Source organism: Cynocephalus volans, chromosome 7 (assembly GCF_027409185.1).
Source record: "Cynocephalus volans isolate mCynVol1 chromosome 7, mCynVol1.pri, whole genome shotgun sequence".
NCBI classification, from domain to species: Eukaryota; Metazoa; Chordata; class Mammalia; order Dermoptera; family Cynocephalidae; genus Cynocephalus; species Cynocephalus volans.
This window is the reverse complement of record NC_084466.1, coordinates 126,598,337-126,623,990: the sequence shown is the minus strand read 5'-3', so window position 1 is coordinate 126,623,990 and position 25,654 is coordinate 126,598,337. Positions and strand designations below refer to the sequence as shown.

At 41.6% G+C, this 25,654-nt stretch overlaps 1 pseudogene; it reads left to right on the top strand.

Annotated features, from left to right (window-relative positions):
• Positions 1–15,045: 15,045 nt before the first annotated feature.
• On the top strand, positions 15,046–15,475 carry LOC134381776 (large ribosomal subunit protein mL42-like; annotated as a pseudogene).
• Positions 15,476–25,654: the final 10,179 nt, after the last annotated feature.

Genomic DNA, 25,654 nt, shown 5'->3' with positions numbered 1-25,654 from the left:
ACTTCATGTTTGGAAGTTATATCATCTGCTTGTTCTGATCTGCCGCTGAAATTTTTGGTTGCATTTTGTATTTCATTGAATGTGCCTTTCAGTTCCAGAAGTTCTGCTGCATTCTTTTTTAAGGTATTTATCTCTAAGTAAATTGCATCCCTCCTATCCTAGATATTTTTTCTCATTTCATTGGATTGTCTTATGGAGTCCTCTCTTGTCTCAGTGAGTTTCCTTAAGATAGTTCCTCAGAATTCTTTTCAGTAATTTCAAGCGTTCCCTGTTGTGTAGGGTCTGGTACTTGAGAGTGACCGAATTCCTTAGGCAGTGTCATATTTTCTGAATTTTTCATATTTCTAATATCTCTACATTGATTTCTGGTCATCTGGAAGATCAGTTGCTTCTTCTATTACTCAGTAGTGGACCTTGAGGAGAAAGATTTCTTCCTCTTTTCCCAGGGTCCTCCAGTGACTCTCTTGTGTCAATGAAGTCAAGTATCTGGTTGGCCACCTGCAAAGTAGTCATAGATATTACTAAGACTGTCTGCCATTATTGCAACTGTAGTAGCTGTGGTGGTGCCTGTTGTGAACCACTTCCACAGAAGCTGTGTGAAACCTTGTGGTGGTGGCACAGCACATGGTTTTCTGCTTTTGTACAGGCTGGGTAGTGTTGTGGGCAGGTGACTGGCCTGTTCTCTTGCCTGCCTGGGTGTCTCCCACATCAGTAGTGGCATGGCACATGGTCCTGCCTTTTGCATTGTTGATGTGGGAGTCTGCTTGCATGGTTGACCTGTTCTCCTGCCTGCATGAAGGCACAGTCCTGATGGTCCAATCATCTCTTAATGGCGCCACCTTCCACAATCATATTGGGCATTAAGTTTTCAAGATGTGCTTATGTCATTCTGCCTCTGGCCTCCCAATACTTATGTTCTTCTCACATACAAATATAATCATTTCATCCTCACAGCCCCAGAGTCTTAACTTGTTCCAACACCTACTCAAATGGCCAAGTCTACAGTCTCATCTATGAGCTTGTGAAATCAAAACATGTTATCTACATCCAACATACAATGCTGGGACAAGCACAGGGTACATATTCCCTTTCTAAATGAAGCAACACAAAAGAAGAAAGGAGTAACAGGTCCACAGCATGTCTGAAACACAGCAAGACAGACATGGAAACTTAAAACTGTAGAATAATCTCCCTTTTCTTGTAGTCCAGAATAATCTGTGCACTGCTGTGGGGGTTGGGTCTCCAACTTCCTGGGCCAAGCTACCCCTATGGCTTTACTGGGAGCAGTCAATGCTTCAGTTCTCCCCAGCTGGCATTTCAAGTTGGTAGCTGTACAGTTCAGGGGTCCCGTACAGGTGGTGGTGCTGCTTTCACAATTCCATCAGGTATGGTCATTGTGGGAGCTCCCTGCTGCAACTCCAACCCCACAGTTTTCCTTGGCATTGCTCTAGTGGAAACACACTGTGATGACTCTGCCCCTGTGACAAATCACTTCCCGGATCCCAGGTTTTTCTATACAGGCTTTGAAATCTGGGTGGAGGCTCCCATACCTCCACAGGTCTTGAATTCTATGAGTCCATGGACTTATCACATGGATGCCACGAAGGCTTTTGGCTTGTATCTTCTGAAGCAGTGGGTCCAGGAGCCATGGGCCAACGGAGCCATGGATGGAGTAGACAGAACGTCTAGAATGTGGGTGCAGGTAGAAGTGTGCCAAGGTGGCACTGGGCAGCGAGCCTCTAAACGGTTCCCCAAACCTGTTTCTGAAAATCATTGTCTTACTAAGCCTGTGAAACTCTTGTGGGAGGGGCAACCTCAAAGAACTGTGAAACACCTTCAGTGTCATTTTTCAATTCTCTTTATGATCTCTTCTTCCCATAATATCCTTTGTAAATGGTTACTGGGTTTCACCCTTGGTTTCCTCTCCTGAACACACTTTTTCACTCCTTATGTGGCCAGGCTGAGAGCTTTCCAATATTTTACTCTCTGCTCCCCACACCCGTTTTTTGAGCAGCTTGCAGTACCAGGAGCAAAATCTTTGACCTTCATGTTACCAACATCATGCTCTAACCAGCTGTGCTAATTGGCCCGCTCCCTGTTTTCCTATTAATTATAAATTTCACTTTTACATCATGCCTTTGCTGCTGTAACTCAGAGTAGGCTGTCAGAAGTAGCCACATAGCTGCCTCAATGCTTTGCTGCTTAGAAATTTCTTTCACCAAATACTCTCATTCATCACATCTAAGTTCCACATTCCAAAAAGTCCTCAAGCTTGGACACTATGCAGCCACATTTTTTGCCAGTTCATGATGAGAGTGTACTTTACTCCAGTTTTCAATAAACTCCTTCGCATCTACACCTAAGACCTCCTCAGAATGGTCTACACAGCTCATATTTCTATCAGCATTCTGGTCCCCACCACTTAACAAAACTCTCAGAAGTTCCAAACTTTCCCTTCTTGCCTTCTTCTGTTTTCCACACTGGACCCCAGATTTGGTGATGGTGGGCTCCATCGCTCAGATGCTGAGGCCCACCAGGGGGATGGTGAGGGACTCGCTTTCTGAGGCCACTTATCTTCTTGTGTTCTAAGTCCTCAGCAGAATCTAGGCTTTCTCTAGACTGCTCCTCTAAACTCTTACAGCATCTGCTCTACACCCAGGTCCAAAATTGTTTCCAATTTTCAGATATTTGCTATTAGCAACAGCCCAATTCTTGGTACCAGTTTTCTGTATTCGTCCATTTTCTGTTGCTTATAACTGGATATCTGAAACTGGACATCTGTGGTCCAGAGTAGCATATCTGGTGAAGGCTGCCTTCTTGGTGGAGGCTCTGTATAGAGTCCACTGGCAATGCAAGATATCATGTGGCGAGAATGGCAAGAGCAAGCAAGCTAATTTTCTTTTTCTCTCCTTATAAGACCATCATAACCATGCCTTTAATAACCCATTAAATCATCAACTCAAAACCCTATAAATAAATCAATCCATTCAGGAGCGATCAGTCTGCTTGATCCAATTGCTTATTAAAAGCCCAAACTTTCACCATCATATTGGGGGTTAAGTTCCAACATGAGTCTGAAGGGACATTAAAACCACAGCAATGTGTGTCAGTGTGGGTCTCTTTGGACTTATCTTATTTGGTTTCATTTGGGCTTCCCTGATCTGGATTCTATTTCTTTTCACAGGCTGGGGAAGTTTTCAGCCATTATTTCTTTGAATATGTTTTCCATTCATTTAAATCTTTCTTTTCTTCCTGGTATGTTGATGAATAAATTGTTCCACTTCATAATATTCCATAAGTCTCTGAAACTCTCTTCACTCTTTTGTTTGTTTGTTTGTTTGCTTTGTTTTGTTTTTGCAGTTCAGGTTGGGTGGTTTCCAGTGACATGTCTTCAATTTCACTGGTCCTTTATTTGTTTAGTCTAGTCTGCTGCATAACCCATCTACTGAAATTTTTAATTCGGTTATAGTATTCTTCAGCTCTATGATTTCTGTTTAGAACTTTTTAATCCTTTCCATGTTTTTTTTGGTACTCTCAGTTTGTTCTTGTATTGCTCTCCTGATGTGGGTAAGCAAGTTTATGGCCATTGTTTTTGATTTTTCTGTTGGGTAAATCACATATAACCATGTCAATGGGGTTAATTTCTGTAGATCTCTCTTGGTCTGTTATCTGAAACACATTTTCCTATTTCTTATTGTTCCTTGTCTCTCCGTGATGGTTTCTGCACATTAGATGAGAAAACGGCTTCTACAAGTCTTTCCAAACTGGCCTCATGTAGGAGAAAGATCTCACCAATCCATCCAGATTGAAATTCTAACGTGCCTCTCAAAGCTCTGTGTTTGTTCAAACTGCTTTCTTTGTCTTGGTTGGCACCTAGGAGATGTCCCATGTCCGGTCAGTACCACCATACACTTAATGTATGAGAACAGTTTTTCTCCCACTGTTTCTGCACTAAGCTGAGTGGGGGATCTGTGGCAAATGCCAGCACTCACATTCAAACTGGTCCTTCTGATCCTGGGGAGATAACTACTAGAATTTGATATGTTACAGGCCCATTTCTTTTCTTTTCTTTTCATGATGTAGAAGGACCTAGGAATGCAGCGCTCCATTTCTTCAAGAGCTAGGTGGTTAAGATGCAGCACTTTGGGTGAGAGCTATAGAAGTTGTGGTACTAGTGTATGGGCCTGCACTTTTCAGGATGAATGTGTAGTCCTGGATTTATCACTTTGGGGAACTGGGGAAGAAGGCTCAGAAAGTCCAAACTCCTGTTCAGGCTGTGAGATGTCTGTTGGGTTTTGGCCCAGCTAAGTCCCTGATTTAGGCTAGTTAGAAACTCAACTGTCAGCAGCAATAGCTAGCAGAGTATGCTGGGAAGAGAAACTGGGATATTTGCATTTTAGCTCCTTCTATGCCCTGATCCCAGGAGATGAACACATGGAAGTGCTTGTGTGCTCCTATAGTACCATCACCTTTTTCTCTGACCTAGACCAATGTCTCTATCCCTTGTCTCCTCTGCTCCTTGAGTTAGCAAATTAAGAACCAATCCATGAGGAACGTTAGGGTAAGGACATCATATGTGTAGATTAAATCCTCCTCTCCACCTGGAGAAGCTGGTTGTTGGGTATTTCTTCTGGACTGCGTGGTGCAGTGCCTGGGGTGGCTTCTGTGCCTGAGTGTGCCACAGCTTTTCCTGTCTGTTCATTGTGGATATTTTCTGAGTTTCTCAGTATATAGGAGTCTTTCATTTATGACTTTCTTTCAGAGGGAATTTATTAATGAATAGATGTTTATTTAGTGTATCCATGGGTGGAGGGAGAGTCAGGAGACCTGTATTCCACATATTGCTGATGTCACTTTTTGAGAATTGCAAACTCCTGATTCTGGCTTATAAATTTTTTTAGATATAGCCCTAATTTATAAATTTCTATCAATTAAGATTTCATGTATACAAACAAGAAAAATCCCAATTAGCAATGGGTTTTAAAAAGTGTGTATGTTTATCTTACATACAGGGAGTCTCATGTTGGGAATTCTAGAACTAGTACAACAGCCCAGAAATATCATGGACTCAAGTGCCTGCCATTTTGTTCCCAGACGTAGCACATGAACTTTCCTATCGATGGCAAAATACTCATGTTCCAAGGAGATGTCTACACCACCTCCACCTTCTTATATATGTTTTGAGTAAGAAGAAGGAAAGAGAGAAAGTGCCATCAGCAGATTCCTGCTTATATGTCATTGGCAAGAAATAGGTTGCATGGTAAACCAATCTTCAAGAGAGGATGGGAGTTGGAATTTTTAGGCAAGTCAGTCATAAGGAGTTAGGAAATAAAGACTATGTAACTGATGTACATTCTTTGCCATACTATTCATTCTTTTTGTAGTTTTAATACTGCACTCTCCAGTTTTTAAGTTTGTTTCTCTTTAGAAAAACCTGAGTTACTTTGGATTTATTGTAATTAAACATGGTGGAAAACTATTGCAGTGGATTGAATTGTGTCCTCCCAAGGTTTAAAGTGTTGAAAGGTTGGTCTCCACTGTGACTGTTAAGAGTGAAAGGACGAGTCGACACCAGTTGATGATCCACCAGAGAGAGCTTGTTTATTAGGCAGCACACACACATATATAGGGCTTTTAGGGAAGGCTGACTGGCTTAAAATACAATCCCTACTTAGCATACCACATGGGGCTTGGGGTGAGTTGATTGGTGTGCGATTCGCACCAGCGGGAAGGAGAATACGGAAGAGAAGGGCAACCAGCGCCATGATGGGGTGTGGCCGAGAAGGACTTATGTGATCAGGGTGTGATCCCTTGGGGCATTTGGGTCCTTACATTCCTCCCTTTTTCTTGTTTTAGGAAAGGGGACATTGAAGTCATCAAGCTACTTCCTGCTGAACTGGGGCATTGTGGGGAGGGCAAAGGGAGCAAGGTACATAAATACCCATTATGAAACCCCAAAGGAGGGTGGAGAAACATGTAATTTCAGAAGGGGAAAAGTCCATAAACGTTCCTTGAGGCCACAAATCGAATATGCACTGGTTCCATTGTTCATAGTTGGAGACTGGAGGGAGCAGCCAGGCGTTGGTGGCAAGGGCATGTAGGAATGCATTTCCTCTGTAAGGTGGTGTCTCTTCAGCATCGGCTGAGGCACTCACGAGATGAGGTGGGGGGTTCATCGGTACCTAGAAGCTGGTAGTTTCTAAGCAAAAGCTGGTTAAAGGCCTGATTAGAAATTTTTCCCACTTGGGTTTGAAGAAACCTAATGATGCAGGGCAAGAAAAGGCACGTTATGAGGATAATGATTAGAGGTCCCAAAATGGGCCAAATCCAAGTTAGGATAGGGTTTAAGGTAAAAGAAAAAAAGGGGTTAGAACTGGATGTGGTTCGTAGGCTGGAAGCTAAGTCGGTGAGTTTGATGATGTTTGTTTCTACTAGACCGGCATGGGGCAGTAAGATTAGGCAGGATAGAGGTAGAGAGGGTTCCATTGCACCAGAAGAAAGAGTCTGGTGGGGCAATGGTATGGGTATGAATGGTTGTGTTAAGATTACAATAAGACAGAGGAAAAGTTACGGAGGAAGAGTTTCCGATGAAACAGTGACGGGGCAACAAAGTGTTATTATGTTTGTTGTCGGGCTCCCAGAGAGAGATGTCTGGAAGGTTAAGGGGTTCTGATGGTGGGGAGGAGGTAACATCGAGAGGAAGGGAAGCATTTAAGGGGACGGCCGCCAGGAGTGGTCACATGAGAGAGGCGCAAAGAAAACAATTTCCGGGAGAGAGAGCCGGTGAGGTGTGGTTGAGAAAGATGAGTGTTTCAGAAATGATCTGTTGCCAGGTGTAAATGGGTGAACCAGGGGAGCTAGTAGAGGGGCCTGAAAGCTCCCTGGGTGAAATGAAAGGAACAGGAGAAGGCCAAGGAGAAGGTTCATGTCTCTTGAGCTGGGGGTAGGGCTGAGGTCCGGGATGGTAAGTCTTCAGCCTGGAAATATGAATCCATGGAGTAACAGGATTACCTGGCAGGGCAAGTTTAGCAGCAGTTGGAGTGCAACGGATGACAGGACATGGGCCTTCCCACTTAGGGGTTAGGGGGGTTTTAGGTTCTGGGGAAGTGTAGAATACCAATTGGCCTGGGCTGAGTGAAAGGTTATTTTTGGAAAGTGACAGATCTTGAAGTAGCCAGTCCCGGTACTTCCATAGCTCGGTGTGAAGGTGAGAGAGCAAGGGTAAGGCCATGGTGGGTGGTATGGGTCCTTCAGTCGCTGTGATCGCCGTGGGTAGGAGGGGCCTACCATATATGACTTCAAAAGGGGAAAGATTGGAGGGCCTTTTTGGGAGAGCCCTGGTCTTGAGTAGAGCGAGAGGTAGAAGATGGACCCAATCAAGGTGTAATTCCAGAGACAATTTAGTTAGTATGTCCTTTAAGGTTCTGTTGGTTCTCTCTACCTTTCCAGATGCCTGAGGTCGGTAAGGGCAATGTAAGTGCCAGGGGAGAGAGAGTGACTGGGAGAGTTTCTGTATTACCTGGGTGGTAAATTCAGGTCCATTGTCAGATTGAATGGAAGTGGGCATCCCAAATCGTGGGATGATTTGGGAAAGGAGAGTCTGGGCTATGGTGGAGGCCTTTTTATTGGATGTTGGGAATGCCTCTACCCATCCTGAAAAGGTATCAACAAACACCAAGAGGTATTTGAGGCGCCGGACAGAAGGCATGTGCGTAAAATCGACTTGCCAGTCGGCCGTGGGTGTGAGACCTCTGGCCTGGTGGGAGGGGTATGGCCCAGGTTTGAGAGGGGTGTTAGGAGTGGTACGCTGGCAGATTGTGCATGAGGAGGAAATTTTTTGCAAAAGGGCTTTGTCAGGTGGGGTTATTGAGAAGAAGGCTTGTAAAAACTGGGATAAAGCTTGGGGGCTAGAGTGAAACAGGTCATGGAGCAAGCAAAAGAGAGAGGACTTATCATCATTAGGCGGTTGAGGCTGAGAAGGTGTCTGTGAACCTTGGGAGCCGTATGGAAGAATGGGAAGTTGGTTTTATGTCTGTGGGTGCATTGCCGCAGTGTATGCGGCGAGGTCAGCCTTACAATTCCCGCGAATGTTTGGGGAATTGTCCCTCAGGTGGGCTCTGCAATGAATGACTCCTAATTCACAAGGTAAATGGGATCCCTCAATTCATGTGGAGATTAAAGCTGAGTTGGTGATTGTGTTACCCTTGGTGTTAAGCAGACCACGTTCTTTATATGGTGGAGTCAGTGTATAAGTTAAGAGTTCTTCCTTCAGCTAGAACGCAGGCTCGCGTGGCGGCGATAAGTTCGGCCTGCTGGTTGGTAGTACCCTTGGGTAAAGGTTGGGCCTCTATAACCGAATCAAGGGAGACTATGGCATACCCTGCATCCTTACTTGAATGAGGACCCATCCATGAACCATGTGAGATCAGCGTGAGATAGGGGTCCCTCAGTGATGGAAGAGCAATAAGGTATAAAATTGTGAAGGCTTTCTACGCAGCGGTGCAAAGGAGTGTTGGGGGAATCTGGTATAGGCAGTAGGGTGGCCGGATTTAGGGGTGGGCAGGTATTGAAGGATAGGGCAGGATTTTCCAGAAATGAGGATAGGAGGGTTAGGATTCTGGAAGGTGGAGGGATTGGAGAGCCTTATAAGTAAGGAGGTCTTTAAGGTGATGTGGTGAGAGAATGGTGAGAGGTGCCCCAAATGTTAATTTGGATGGCTCCATATGCAGTAACTGCCCCGCTGCCAAGGCTCTTAAACAGGGTGCCCAGTCTTGTACAGTGGGGACCAATTGTTCAGATAGGTATGCTATGGGGACAAAGGAGGGGCCATAACTCTGTCCTAGAACGCCCAGAGCTTGTCCCGTATTTTCATGTTTATTTAGATCAGGGAGATGAAGTGCATCTCCCTGAGATGCACTTGAGAAAAGGGCGCTGAGGTGAGGGTAGTAAAGGTTCTTCAGGAGGACCCTTACTCATATTATAGAGAGGTCGGACTAGTAAAGAGAAATTGGGGATTCATGATCTGAAATATCCGGCTAGACACAGGAAAGATAGGATCTCTGTTTTGGTTTTGGGGATGGGCAGGTCAGTAAGGAACTGTTTCCTGTCCAGGGTGATTTCCTTCTTTCCCGGGGAGAGGAGAAAACCAAGGTAGGTTATAGACGGTAAGGAGATTTGGGCTTTGGCGGGGGACACTCGATATCCCTTACCCACTAGGAAGTTAAGCAAATGGGCAGTGTCAGCTTGGGATTGTTCCCATGAAGGACTGCATAGAAGGAGGTATTGTAATAAGGCAGACTCTGGATGGTTTAAGTGATGGATACTGAGCCTGACAAATATATTTGGAGGGGTCTTTTAGTTTTATGTGTACAGGGGTACACTGGGCCAGAGCGGGGCTGGCAGTGTCCCAAACTGTGGGGTTAACAGGGTGCGTTAGGATGGGTAAGGAATTCTTTGGAGGGGTGGAATTAGTAGGATCTTGGGCTTGAACTAGCGCTAGGAGGAAGGAAATGGGGGAAGAGGAAGAGGACAGGGGCAAAGTAATGGAGACTTGAAGCCGTGATAGAATGTCCCGACCCAACAAGGGGACGGGGCAGTGTGGCATGACTAGAAAGGAATGGGAGAAAATGGATTGAGTGCCTTGAAGCCAGCAGGTTAAAAGAGGGGTTTTTTGGGGAAAGATTTGTTTACCTCCTACCCCGACTATAGGAGAGCTGCTGGACGTGGTGGGGCCTTTATAGTCCCTTAAGACCGAAAAGGTGGCTCCAGTGTCCAGGAGGAAAGACATTGGGTGGCCGTCCACAACCATGGATACCCTGGGCTCTTGCTTTGTTATAGAGATGGTCGGGAAGGGCCCAAGGCTCCTTCAGTCCTACTCAGCGAGGCCCACCATAGGTGGTGTCCACGGTTTGGGGGACTGTGGGGCAGTTGGTCCCTCACCCCTTTGGGCGAGGGGGCAATCAGATCCCCAATGTCCCTTCTTTTTGCATTTTGGACAAGGAGTGGTGGGTGGCCTGGGGGTGGGGCAAGCCTTTGCCCAATGCCCTTCCTTTCCACATTTAAAGCAGGCTCCAGGTGGAGGCTTAGAGGTGGAGGCTGTGGGAGGGTACCCAGGGGGTTTGATAAGCTGGCCCAACATCTGGAAGTTGGCATGGTCAGCCTTTTATTTTTGACGTTCTTTTTCCTCCTCCTGATTATGAAAAACCTTGAAGGCCACTGACAGGATTTCGGTCTGAGGGGTTGCAGGACCCTGCACTAATTTTTTAAGTTTAGTTTTAATGTCAGGGTAGGATTGGACCAGGAAATAGGTCATAAGGACATGCCAGCCGTCTTCTGAGTTGGGGTCTATGTTAGTGTATTGTTGTTAGTGTATTGCCCATCCCTGAGTTAATCTATTGAGGAACTCGGAGGGAGTTTCCTCCTTTTTTTGGACAATTTCTTGAATTTTTTGGAAGTTGATGACCTTGCGAGCCGATTTTTTGAGGCCAATTATTAAGCAAGAGGCAAAACGGTCTCGAGCCTGGATTCCCTGGGCTGTGTCATAATCCCAATTAAGTTCCTGTTCTGGGACTGCTTGGGGGCCTGGAGGGTGATTCGGATTGGTACGATGGGTGTCAGTGGCATGGGTTTGGGCTGTATCCCAGACCCTGCAGCGTTCCTCGGGGAGGAGGGTATTGGCTAGGAGCATGAAGATGTCATGTTGTGTGAGGCTGTAGGCCTGCAGGATCCATTGGAATTCTCTACTGTAGGTGGTAGGGTCGGTAGAGAAAGAGCCTAGTCTTTTTTCTAATTCTGTAAGATCAGCTAGGGAAAAGGGAACATGGACCCTAACTACTCCTTCAGCCCCAGCTACCTCATGTAGTGGGGTGATTGTTAAAGGGGCAGGGGAGGTCCTTGGGAACGGGTGAAAGGGGGGCTTAGTGGGTCAGGAGTAGGTGAGGGTAAAGACGGAGGAGTGGATGGTGCAGAAGGTGCAGAAGGTGACGTGGATGACGGGGGAGGAGGAGCAGGTGCTGGAGGCACTGGGGGAGGAGGAGGTCAGTAGGGTGGGGGTTCATCAGCAGCATTGAAGGTGGAAGAATCGAGGGGTGACTGTGAAGATGGTTTACAGACTAAAAGGACTTGAGAGGGAGCACAGGAGGAGCAGAGGGTGGTGTTCTGGGCCAAGAGGTGAAAAGCCTCGATGTAGGGGATCTCCTTCCATTTTTTAGGTGCTGGCAGTAGTTAAAGAGGTCTTGTAGAATGTTAGGATCTAGTGTGCCCTCAGGGGGCCATGTGTTCTGATTATCTAGAGGATTATAAGGCCAATATTGTGTGCAGAATTTGGTGAGGAGTTTGGGCTTGATATCTGGCCTGAGGGAAAGGTTGGTGAGGTTTTTCAGAAGGCACTGAAGTGGAGAGTCCCCTAGGGAGGAGGAGGAAGTGCCCATTCTGGTCTCTTAATGGGAATTTAGACAGAAATCGGACAGAGATTTAGTGATTGGACAGATCCTTCGGCCAGTTGGGAAAGGCGGGATCCTAGAGGGCATCCCCAGTAGGTCACGTCAGTCCCGGCAGGTTCAGGTACGAACCAGGAGGAGAGAAGGGAGGTGTGGGTCATCACTCAGACCTCCACTTCTATAGGGCAAAAGCCTGGTGCCTGAAGGAACCTAGCGCTAGGAATTTCTGGTCGGGTCCCGGACCCGAGAATTGGAGAGAGATGGAAATCGGACAGAGATTATAAGAGAGTGGAGGACAACAGGGTGAAAGAGAGAAGGAGAGAACAGAATGGGGCTTTTAACCTCCAAAAATGAAAGTAAAAGTTTACCAGGGCTTTGGAACCTGTTACAGTTTGGGAATTTATGGTGGTCGTGAAGACCATGGTGGGGTGGGGTATGGGTGTTAGGGGCCACCAGATGGTCATGGCTAGGCTCCCTGTAGTATCCTGAAAAAGGGCTGGTGCCCTTTAGGAAAGGGGGCTTACCTAATGATGAGCCAGTGGTGAGTGGAAGGAGCCAGCGTCAAAAAGAATGGACAAGGGTGGACTGTCAATGGTGAGCGGTGGAAGGGAGGCTGGTCCTGGCAGGACGGAGTTCCCGAGGGGCAACTCAGAAAGTGCTGCCGCTGTGATTCGAAAAGTGTTACAGCTCGAGGGAGCCCTGAGAGGTGACTTGGAAGGTGTTGCTGCTGTGATCCAAAAAGTGTCGCCACTTGAGAGAAGCTCCGTCCCGGGTTTTGGCAACAAATGAAAGGACGAGTCGACACCAGTTGATGATCCACCGGAGAGAGCTCATTTATTAGGCAGCACACACACATATATAGGGCTTTTAGGGAAGGCTGATTGGCTTAAAATACAATCCCTACTTAGCATACCGCATGGGGCTTGGGGTGAGCTGATTGGTGTGCGATTCACACCGGCGGGAAGGAGAATACAGAAGAGAAGGGCAACCTGCGCCATAATGGGGTGTGGCCGAGAAGGACTTATGTGATCAGGGTGTGATCCCTTGGGGCATTTGGGTTCTTACAAAGAGGGTGGGAAATCCTATTATGTTAATTGAATGGTGGGGCCTTGAAGTGGTGATTAGGTTTTGAGGACCATGTCTTGATGAATGGATTAATGATGATTGTCATGGGTGTGGTTCGGAGTGCTTTAAAAAGAGAGCATGTGAGAGTCTCTCTCTCTCTCTGGTCGGCTATGTCTGATATGTGAGACCCCTGGGTCACTGTTGCTGCTACGAAGGCCTTCACCAGGTTTGTTCCTTGTACTTCAGACTTCCCAGCCTCTGAAAGTGTAAGCAATGAATTTCATTTTCTTTTAAAATCACATAGTTTCAGGTATTTATTTTGTAAGCAACCGTAATGGACTAACACAACCATCAAATAATCAAATCATCAAATAATCAAATAATTCTTAGGAAAAGAACAATCAACCATCTGAGTTTATTATTGAAAGAACTGCAATTGTTCTGCTTGGTGTTGGAACAGAGGCAACAAGTACCGCTCTGGAATATGAACTCTTGCTCCTGCTGAGGCACCCAGAGGTCACAGGTATGGCCACAGGTGATGAGCAGAGTGAATTTTAGCAAAGATGTTGGGAAGATGCTGCTAATGTCTTCCACTCTATTTCTTTTAGAGAAGATTCACTACTGAAATTTTCTTACCACTAGCTGTAATTTGTCCACATATGATAAAGGGGTAAAAATGGGGTAATGTTGCTCTATAGGGGAGAGTAACTTGGAGAAGTGAAGACAGTGTGCAGTAGGAAAAGCAATGAAGCTCTGGGTTTTAATTGACAAAATATGGTGGATAAAGTGTCTGGATGTCATGGGAGGGGATTTGCAATAGGCATAGGCATCATAAATTGCTATAGGTTTAAAGGTTGGTTTTCTTAAGAACAGAGTACTTTTAATGATATATATGTTCTTTCGGATCTTTCATTATTTTGAAAATGTAGTGTTCTAATGCTGGGGGCAGATAAAACAGAGGTTGCCTGGGAAAATTTCCACTGTCTGGAAAATATTTTAAAGGGTTAAATTAATAAGAAAAGTATATGCTATATAAGCAGAGTATGTGCCTAAGAAATATTATTATTCCAGAAATCTGAGTCAAAAAAATGGTAGTTGCCAAGAGAAGAATTTTTTAGGGTGATCATGTCATTGTTTATAAACAACTTTTAATAGTTTTAATATTTATTTACCTTTAAGCAGATTTGGGTTCTGCATACCAGATAGCCACACATTATGCTGTTCTGGTTCAGGATCTCATCAAAATAATGATGAATTAATTAAAAATGAGAAATACTCCTGTTTACGATGAGAAGAGGAGTACGAGAACTAGACGTCAAGTCTTTTGCAAACTTCTGAAACACAGAGAGAACATGGAGGGATGGTAAGTAAATTGGCAAAGAGATTGAAGTTGTAGCTTAATGTCATAAGAGGAAGATTTGTCTTGAATGAACAGACTAATTTATACTGCTACAATCCCCATAAGATTCAGTATGTGGAAGAATCAGGTGTCAAAGAAGATAGAAGGATACTGAAGCAGAAAACAGAAGACTCCGTGCCAAGGAGAGAAAACTCAATTTTATCAGGTAACCATTTTCCCTCACAGGAAAGGGAGCCTGAGTCTTTACAGGAACTGAACCTAAGAGGCCCTGCATTCCATTCAGGGACACCGGACAGAGACAGGGAAGGAGAGAGGCACAGGTCTCAAAAGAAAGATGAAGGCAGAATCCACTTGAATTCTGAATAGCTCCTTTCTCCATCTTGTTCCTAAAATTCAGCAGGCAGATTTAAACTCCAGAGAATTAGTACTGGTGGAAAGACTTCCATTTTTTTGCCATCGTGGTAGAAAATTCCCACCAAATGTCCCTCCATGTGAACAAACTGAAAATATCCATCCCAAGACATGGGGGATACAGAATTTAAGAATACTGGATTAAAGGAAAAATCATAAAAACTTTCAAAGATAAATCAGGTCATATATAAATAATTAGAAATCAGAATGGCATTCTCAAGAGCAGCTGTCATCGTATATTTTCATAGATAAAGGATATTTTCAGACCTGCAAATTGGTAAAGAAAAAATTACCCTATTTAAATTTCTCCAAATATACTAGGTGATATGATCCATCCAAATACCTAAAACCAATTCAGAGGAAGTCGTGGGCTCTGGGAATCGGGAGGCTTCATGTAGGGGGATGAGACTGTCAGGGAGGCTGCTGGGCACCAGGCCTAGGAAACACTCACTTCAGAAAGGACCAGGGGGACAATGCAGGGAGCGGTGCAGACACCAAGAATAAAGGAGATATGATGGTTTAGTTGAAGTTCTTCAATAATTAGAAAATTATTTCTAGGAATTTGAAAAATCCCTGAGCATCTTCAATGATTCTAAAGTTGCATCTAAAAATTAGGAATTAAAACAGAAAATTTTGTTTGAGACAAGATGGTGGGCTAGTGTTGAGGACCTGTTGGTGGATGAAAATTGCTTTGTCTAGAAACAGATATTAAAAGCACTTCCTCCTCAAAACATCTTTTTTCATACCAGCTGATAAGAATCTTGATACACTATGGCAGCAGTAGCAGTAAATTGTGTTATATCAAAGAGAATTATCTTGAAACATTTATTTCCAATCAGAGACACAGCTTCGTATTGTGTTTGTCATAAATCTACATGCTCTTCTGTTCCAGATGACTGTAATTGTAAAGAAGAGCTTGTTTTGACATCTGATGGCAGGACAATAGTATGCTACAACCCTTCTGTAGACGTTCTAAATGAACACATAAAACCTGTCCCTCAACCAGATCCTGGGCATAATAATGAACAAACACATGATGAAGCACTGAAAACCAGATTAGAAGAAAAAGGTGAGCAATGGAAGCAAGGACCCATGATAGAACAACTTAGCAAAATATTCTTTACTGCTAAAGCACCATTGGTATCCTCGTGGACAGTATCACAGATGTTGTATGAAAATGAATCCTCCAAAAGACAGTTAACATTCAGGTTCTTGGGGAGTCAAAGAGACCTATGCCTCATTTGCCATTTTCTACCTGAGAAAATGAAATCTGGTGTATTAATTAGTATGTTATATAGTAAAATAATAATAATAAAATGTCTTATATATTAAAAAATTAATAAATAATAAAATAAATCAGGCAATTTAAAGTCCAAGGATGTACAACAGATGAAACATAATCATAGTTCTCTTACCTATGAACAATGTTTATGAAGTTATAATGATGTAAACAATGAATATTGAAATTATAGATATTGTAATATAAAACATTGAGGAGAGTGGAGCGAAGGTAAGTGTGTGTATGTGTCTGTTTGTGGGTGTGTGTGTTTGTATATTTTCTATGGGGTGCTGAGGGAGATGTAAGTTTTCATTTCTTTTAACTGGAATTTTTAGAAATTGTCTAAAAATAGATAAAATGAAGAAATAGAGGCATTATTTAGAAATGTGAACATAAAATTCAGGAGAAACTTCTAGAATGTTTCAATGCGGACACCTTTGGTGAGTTTGAGGATAAGAGAGATATCATTGTAAGTTGCAAATAAACAGACACATACAACACACAAACTTGGAGGTACAAATAATCTTTTAGTAGAATTCAAATTTTAAAACACCGTATACTATTTTGATATAAAATTAATTTTTGATTCCTGTTTTTCTTGCTGTAAGTAGAGTAATCTGAGTTAATAATGTACTGTTTATATTTTGAAACATTTTCTCACTTATATTTGTATTGATTATCCTGTATGCTAATATGTGTGTACAGATTTATCTTAATGCTTAGCTTATAGTAGAATTATATGTATTTGTAACGAAGCAAATCTCCAAGTCTAGATGTACTTCTGGCCTTGTAATTTGTATATATAATGATGTTAATACACCTATAATGCATCATGTGATCCTGAATTGCAGTTACAACTGTTCCATGACCTCATACCCATCAACCTGCCCATGCATAAATGAACTGTGACTTAAATTCAGGAATGACCTCATCCATAAAGCAAGCTTATTTTTCCCACACTTCATCTCAGTGCTCTTGAAGTTCCCAAATTCACAGTGAGGCTCTGATCATTTACCAACACAAGATGAGAGAAGAGCCAAACTCATACATGTGGAGCTTGATGGACTTTGTGCTGTTTCCAGTTTTGGGCATAAAGTTTCATAACAGGACTTGGTGTCCAGCATTGTGAGTCTTCCAAATTTGTGCTACTTCCTTAGTAATTTTTGGCTACTGAGGTTTTTATATTTTCACATAAATGTTGAAAGTATCAGTTTGCCACTTGACCAAAAAACTGCTTGGGTTTTTATCAGGAAGACATTAAATCTACAGTCCAATTTGAAAAGAGTTGGTGTTTTGCCTTGTTGAATCTTTCAATTCATAAATACGGTAAGGCTTCCAATTTACTTAGGCTTTATTTTCTCAGTAATATTTTGTTTTCAGTGCTGTGGTTTACACATCACTTAGTTTTTTTTCTTAAATAAATTATATTTTTGAAGTTATTGTAAATGGTATATTTTTGTGTGTGGGGCTGGCTGGTATGCAAATAGTATACTTTTAAAATGCCTTTTCTGTTTGTTTCTTGTATGGGGCAATATAATCAACATTTTGATGACCTTAGATCTGGCAACTCTGCTAAATTCACTCATCATTGATAATAATTTGTAAACTTATTTGTAATTTCTATGCACACAAATCCGTGCTCTGGTTTAATATTTGTTTCATCTCTTATTTTCTAATTCTAGGATTTCAATTTCTCTTTATTGTATTATTTCACTGGTTACAATTTCCAGGAAGTGTTGAATACAAGTCATGATAGTGGACATCCTTGTTTCATTTCTGGTCTTCAGGAGGGGGTGGAGTTAAACCATCTCAACATTGAGAATGATGATTTATGGATACTTTTTGTAAATTTAAAAAATAGTATTAGGGAAGTTTGCCCTTCTTTCTCATTTTTTATGATTCTGGTTTTTTTTGCGAATGTGTGTACAATTTGATCAAATGGATTGTCCATCTCTTTGATATGGCCATATATTTCAGTCTGCCAAATATAAAAATACATAAATATATTACATATTAATTAAAATGCACACACACACACAAAAAATACAGAATGGAAGAAAATGTTTGCAAAGTACAAGGGGAAAATATCCTGAATATAAAAGGAACTCAAACAACTCAATCATAAAAAAAGAAATAATCCAATTAAGAAATGGACAAATGAGCTAATCAGACAATTATCAATAGAAGACATACAAGTGACCAACAGGTATATGAAAAAATGCTCAACACCACTAATCATCAGTAAAATGCAAATAAAAACCACCTTGAGATATCCTATTATCCCAGTTAGATTGGCTCTTATCAAAAAGACAGAAAATAACAAGTACTGGCAAGGATGCAGAGAAAGAGGAACCCTTACAGATTATTGGTGGGATCATAGATTAGTATTGCCATTATGGAAAATAGTATGGCCATTTCTCAAACAACTACTGATAGAGATACCATATGACCTAGCAGTCCTTCTACTGGCCAAAAAGAATGAAAAGCATCATATCGATGAGGTGCTTGTACTCCCACATTTATCACAGCAGTGTTTCACAATAGCCAAGATTTGGAACCCATCTAAATGTTTTGAAATATGCCTGTACCCATAAATATGCACAATCAGTATATTTCAATAAAAAAATTTAAAGAGTAATATCTGTAATGCAAGTATTCCAATTCTTAGCATCTACTCCAAGCCCGAGAGTGTGCAAATGGAGGAATCTCCAAAAGATTTGTCATCGCATCATTGATCTTAATAAAAAATTTACACTACTTGAACATTCATTGTTAGTGTGATGAACATTCATATGATGTAGTGTGAGTAAGGAAGACGTATGGGTGTGTGTGTTTTTCTTTTCTTAATCAACATAGTTCATTATACATATCTGTGAGACACAAAGTTGAATATCAATACCTGTGTGCAGTATGGGATGCTCAAATCAGGATAATTAGTATATTCAACATCTCACAATGTAATCATATTTTTGTGGCCCTTTACCAGTTCCACCTTGCCCACCGCTGCTTCCCACCTCTGGTAACTTCAGTTCTGTTCTCTCCTTTTGAAAGTTCAACATATTCTTGTTATTGTTGTATCTTTATTTCTTTTTTAAAGAAATTTATTTGTTTATTTTTTAGCTCCCACTTGTGAGTGTGGGCATGCAGGATTTTTATTTCTGTGCCTGGATAATTTCACTTAGGATTTTCCCTGAGTTCACCCATGTTGGTGTGAATGGCAGTATTTCATTCCTTTTTAATCGCAGAGTAGTATTCCAGTCTGTAAATATACCACATTTTCCTTATCCAGTTATGTGACGTTGGACATTTAGGTTGGTTCCAACTGTCAGCTATTGTAAATGGAGCTGTGATAAACATGGGAGTGCAGGTAACCCTTCACATGATGATTTCTCTTCCTTTGGGTACATACTCAGCAGTGGGATTGCTGGATCGTATGGTAGTTCTATCTGTAGTTGTTTGAGGAAACTTCATACTATTTTCTTTAATGGCTGCACAAATTTACAGTCCAAGCAACAGTGCAGGAGGGTTCCCGTTCTCTGCATCCTCTTCAGTATTTGTTATTCTCTGTCTTTTTGATAATTTGGGATGAAATGATACCTCAATGTGGTTTGACTTGCATTTCCCTGATGCTTAGTGATGTTGAGCATTTTTACATGTGTGTGTTTGCCATTTGGATATCTTCCTTTGAGCAATGCCTATTTAGCTCCTTTGCCCATTTTCTTAATGGTTGTCCTTGTTTTTCTTACTGTTAAGTTGTTTGACTTTGTCTATTCTGGATATTAATCCCCTGTGAGATGTATAGTTTGCAAAGATTTTCTTCCATTTTGTAAGTTGAGTTTTTGCTCTGTTAATTGTTTCTTTTGCTATGCAGAAGTTTTTAGTTTGAAATAATTCCATCTGTTTAGGTTTTCTTTTGTTCCCTACATTGTTTGGATCTTAGTCATAAAGTCTGCCCAGTCCTGCTTCCTGAAATGTTACCCCTAAGTTTTCTTTTCAGATTTTCAGAGTTTCAAGTCTTACATTTAATCTGTCTTGAGGTGATTTTGGTATGCAGCAAGAGACACAGGTCCAGTTTCATTCTTTTACATATGGGTGTCCAGTTTTCCCAGTACCATTTATTGAAGAGGCAGTCTTTTACCCAATGTATGTTCTCGTTGCCTTTGTCAAAGATAAGTTGTCTGTAAGTATGTGAGTTGATAACTTGTCTGTAAGTACATGGATGGGTTCTCTATTCTGTTTCATTCGTCTGAATGTTTGTTTTTATACCAGTAACATGCTGTTTTGCTTACTATAGATTTGAAGTATAATTTGAAGTCAGGTAGTATTATGTCTTTGGCTTTATTTGCTCAGGATTGCTAAGCGTGTTTGAGCCTTACGAATTTATTATGTTGCCTTTCAGAAGCTCCATTCCCTCTTGAATATTGATCCTCTGGATGAAGCCAGTTTTTTGCCCTTTGCAATACTAAAATATATTCTTTCCTATCTAGTATTCAATAATTTCACTCAGGAGAACCAGATGGCTAGAAGAAGCCCCTCTGTATTCCTTGGAACCAGAGGGGAGCACCAGGCCATGTGCCCCAACCCATGCTGAGGTCAGCCCAGCAGAACTGTGTGGCTAGTGGTGACCCCTCCCCTCACCTTGGAGTTGGAGGGTTGCACCTGCCCACAGGGTCTGACCTGCCGAGCTGAGCACAGCAGAATTATATGGTGCAGGGGCTCATTCTACAACCACAGAAACTGGAACAGGACCCAAGGTGTTTTAACATAACTACCACCAAACCTACTGTCAAGCAAAGACAATTCACCACCACAGTAGCAACCAGGGCTACTCCGCAGCCAACCTCAGTGTAATTGAAGAAGCAAACCCCCTACCAAATGACCAAATGTCAATAAAAAACTACTTGAACTACAAAAAAACAAGAAGAAATGACAACACCAAAAAAATACAGTAATGCTCCAAAGTCAGACTCCACAGAACAGGGAATCATTGAAATGTCTGAAAAAGAATTCCATGCAATGATCTTAAGGAAACAGAAGACATAAAGGAAGACTCAATTAGAGAACACAATGAAATAAGAAAAAATGTCCAGAATATGAAGGAGGAAATCTACATAGAGATTAATACCTTAAAAAAGAGTGAAGCTGATCTTCTAGAAAAGAAAGACTCACTCAATGAAATAAAAAACACAACTGAGAGCTTGAGCAGCAGCGTAGAGCAAGCAGAAGAAAGAATTTCAGAGCTTGAAGATGGTCTTTTTGAAATAACTCAGGTAGACAAAAACGAAAAAGTAAAAAAAGAATTAAAAATAACGAGGAAAATGTAAGAGAGACAGCAGGCAACCTCCAGCCCTCTAGCATCCAAATCGTGGGTATTTCTGAAGGGGATGTGAAAGGAAAAGGTATTGAAAACGTATTCAAGGAAATAGTAAAAGAAAACTTCCCAGGTGTAGGGTGGGATACAGACCTTCAGATCCAGGATGCTGAAAGGTACCAAAAAGATTCAATCCAAAAAGTTCATCCCCAACATTCATTATTGCTAAATTTGCAAAGCTCAAAGACAAAGAGAGAAGTCTCCAAGCAGCAAGAGAAAAGCTTCAGGTCACTTACAGAGAAACCCCCATCAAACTAAGAGCAGACTTCTCAATGAAAACCCTACAGGCCCAGAAGTAAGTGGAAAGATATATTCAAAATACTAAAAGAAAAAAATTGCCAGCCAAGAATTCTTTACCCAGCAAGGCTCTCCTTCAGAAATGAGGGACAGATAGACTTTCAGTCAAGATGGCATATTTGACGGTTTACAGCATCACTCCCTCCCAGAAATCAACCAATTTACAACCATAAAAATGTAACAACAACAAAGATGGGGCTGCTGGAGCACAGGGGAAGGGGAGGAGACACCTACAGATTTCAGGAAGGTGAGAGAAACCAGGATGAGTGAAAGAGAAAACTGTTGGGAGCATTTCAGGCCATGGCCACTTTAAGCCTGGGGCTGCTGAGCACATGGAGTAGAAGCCAGCAGAAGCTGCAGCTGTGCCTTTCAGATGGAGCTGCTTGGAGGCAGGAGGGGAGAAGAGGGCCTTGGTGGCCCCCAGGAGAGCAAGACTACTAATAGTGTTTGCATGGACCCAAACAGGAGCAAGCAGCCAGAACAGCTGGAAAAGGGGAGTCATTCAGAGGCTGGTGGGTCATCACAAGGGACCAGTGCAGGGCCCATCCCATGGGAAGTATTTGGAGCACAGGCAGTGGGAGAGATAGGCCCACTGGGAGAACTCTAGGACAGAGAAAGGACAGCTGATCCACTCCCTAGTCAGCACAGGACCACTCACAGGAGACTGATCAGAAATGTAGAATTGCATGGGGTGCAGTTTGATGAAAAACCTGAGGCCCAGATGAGAATTTCTACACAACCTATATGCACTGGGTCTTTAGAAAGTTAGAAGTACCTATAAGGTCTACCAACAAACCCTGAGCTGCACAAAAAGCCTTCTCTAGGAAAACAGCAGCGAAGCAGGATTTAGCTCAAAGACACAGCTCAAGTACTGGTTCCCACAGGAAGTTCCCCTGTTTCAGAAGTAAGCAAAGGACAAAAAATTAATTCCAGCCCAGGTACCCCAGGTCCCACTTGCAGATCTGATGCACGGATCCAGGGACTGGACCCACTGCCCACAAGCAGGCACAGTGCCAGCACCAAGGAGCATGCCAAAAATTTCACCTCCATGTGGGTGGCCCACAAGAGCCACCACAGTTACCTCAGCTGCTGCAAATATGGCTAGACACCACTATCACCACACAGATGGTCCATCAGTCACTGGAGTGCATTGACAAAGGAGAGTAACCAGCAGAGACCAAAGAAAAGAAGAGGATGTCTCTCTCCACAAAGCCCATTCCAGAGTGGAAGAAGAAGTACCTGCTCTATGATAATATTCGGGGACCTGAACACACTTCTCTGCATTGGACAGATCATCCAGGCAACAAATCAAAAGAGTAACCATTACTCTTTCAGAGGGAGAGAAGAAATCTCAGGTTATCAGTGGTGGGAGGGGGTAGAGAGGTATAGTGAGAGATTGGACAAGGGGCATAAAGAATAAGTATAATTTGTAACAATGCACATACTAGTAATATTTAATTGCTCAGCATATGTCAACATTGAATACCCAAAATATGTATAATCAATTATGTGTCAAAAAAAGAGTTGAAGAAATGAGGGAGAAATAGTGTATTACCCAGACAAACACAAGTTGTGGGAGTTCACCACCACAGGACCAGTTCTGCAAGAAATTCTCAAGGGAGTCATTCATCTGGAATCTGAATAGTGGTGACCACTATCACAAATACACAAGAACGAGTGAAACCTACTGTGAAATCAAAAATGCCAACAAGAAACAGAAAGAAGCCAAATCATCCTGCCTTAAATTAACAACTAATATTGAAGAAGAGAAATAAAAGGGGAAATAATGATAGAAAGATTTTTAAACCATCTGAACAATAAGCAATTAAATGACAGGATTTAAGCAACACTTGTCAATAACTATCCTAAATGTGAATGGACTAAACTCCCCATTCAAAAGATACTGACTGACTGATTGGATTAAAAAGCTAGTTCCAAATATATGCTGTCTTCAGGAGACCAACCTCACCTGTAGAGACACACATAGACTAAAAGTGAAGAGATGGAAAAAGATATTCCACGCAAAAAGAAACCAAAAATGAGCAGGAGTAGCTATTCTTATATCAGACAAAATAAGCTTTAATCCAAAAAACATAAAAAGAGACAAAGGAGGACACTATATAATGATTAAGGGGTCTATTCAGCTAGAAGACATAATAATCATAAACAAGTACACACACAATACTGGAGCACCCCAATTTATAAAGCAAACACTTTAAGACCTAAAGAAAGAAATAGGACCTAATACATTAATTGTGGGTGATCTGAATACCCCTCTATCAGTATGGGAGAGGACTACCTGGCAACAAGTCAACAAAAAGACACAGGATTTAATCTACACCTTAGGCCAACTGGACCTCGTAGATATATGCAGAACATTTCACCTAACAACTAAAGAATACACTTTGTTCTCATCAGCTTATGGTACATTCTCCAAGACAGACCACATATTAGGTCACAAATCTAGTCTCAATAAGTGTAAAAAAAATTGAATTCATCTCTATTGTCTTTTCAGAATACAATGGAGTATAAAAAGAAATTAATAAAAAGTGAAACTCAGGACTCCATAGAAATACATGGAAATAAACAACATGGTTCTGAATGACCTATGGTCCCAGAAGAAACTAAACAGGAAATCAAAAAATTTCTAGAGAACAATGAAAAGAAAGACAGATCATATCAAAACCTGCGTGATCAAAAGCAGCAGTAAGAGGGAAGTTCATACCAATCAATGCTTACTTCAAAAGAATAGAAAGATGTCAAGTAAACCTAACTCTATCCCTAAAAGAACTAGAAAATTAAGAAGAATCCAATCCAAAGTTGGTAGATGGAAAGAAATAAAGTCAGAGCAGAACTAAATGATATGATAGAGGCACAAAAAATTAACACAAAATCTCAATGAAACAAAAAGTTTTTTTATTAAGAAGATAAGCAAAATAGATAAACCAAGAGCTAGGTCATTAACCAAAAACAAAGAAATAGAAGACCCAAATAACAAATATCAGAAATGAACAAGAGGACATTACAACTGATTCCTCAGAAATAAAAAAAATTATTAGAGACTGTTATAAACAATTATATGTCAACAAATTTGGAAACTTGGAGGAAACGGATATATTTCTGGACACATAAATACTACCAAGACTGAACCAAGAAGAAATATTAAATATGAACAGCGCAATATCAAGCAATGATATCGAAGCAGTCATCATCAGTCTCCCAGCAAAGAAAAATCCAAGACTGGACGGCTTTACTGTTGAATTCTACCAAACTGTTAAAGAGGAATTAACACCAATTACCTTCAAACTATTCCAAAAAATTGAAAAAAGTCAGTTTAACAAACTCATTGTTTGGGGCCAGCTTCACTTTGGTACCCAAATTAGTCAAAGATACAACAAAAAATGAAAACTACAAGCCAACATCTCTGATGAACAGACACAGAAATCCTCAGTAAAAAACCAGCAATCAGAATAGAGCAACACAACGTAAAAATTACACAACATGATCAAATGGGATTCATCCCAGAAATACAAGGATGGTTCAACATATGCAAGTCAATAAATGTGACACATCACATTAACAAAATCAAGAACAAAATCTGTATGATTATCTCAATAAACACAATGTATTCAACAAAATTCAACAACACTTTACCACAAAGCCTTCAGTAAATGACGTATAGAAGGAAAGTATCTCAACACAGTAAAAGCCATATATGACAAGCCCACCACCAATATCATCCTGAATGGGGAAAAACTGAAGGCTTTTCCATTAAGAACGGTAACATGACAAAGATGCTCACTTTCACTTTCCTATTTAACATAGAACAGGATGTACTAGCCAGAGCAATCAGGCAAGAGAAAGAAATAAATGGCATCCGGATTGAAAAAGACATAGTCAAACCATCCCTACTTGCAAATGACATGATCCTATACATAGAAAAACCTAAGACTCCAACAAAAAACTCTTAGAGCTGGTTAATAATTTCAGTAATGTTGCAGGATACAAAATTAAAGCCCCCAAATCACTTACATTTGTATTCTCCCATAACATAAGGAGAAATCAAGAAGGTAAGCTCATTTACGATAGTCACCCCCCAAAATAAGATACCTAGGAATTTATTCAATCAAGGAGGTGAAAGATCTCTTCAATAACTATAAACCACTAAAGAAAGAAATTAAAGAGGACACAAAAAGATGGAAAGACATTCCATGCTCTCGGATTGGAAGAATTAACATTGTGAACATGTCCACACTACCCAAAGCAATCTACAGATTCAGTACAGTACCCATGAAAATACCAATGGCATTATTCCAAGAAATAGAAAAAAATCCTAACATTCATATGGAAAAACAGAAGACTCTGAATAGCCAAAGCAAATCTGAACAAAAATAAAAACAACAACAACAACAACAACAAACAAAGCTGGAGGC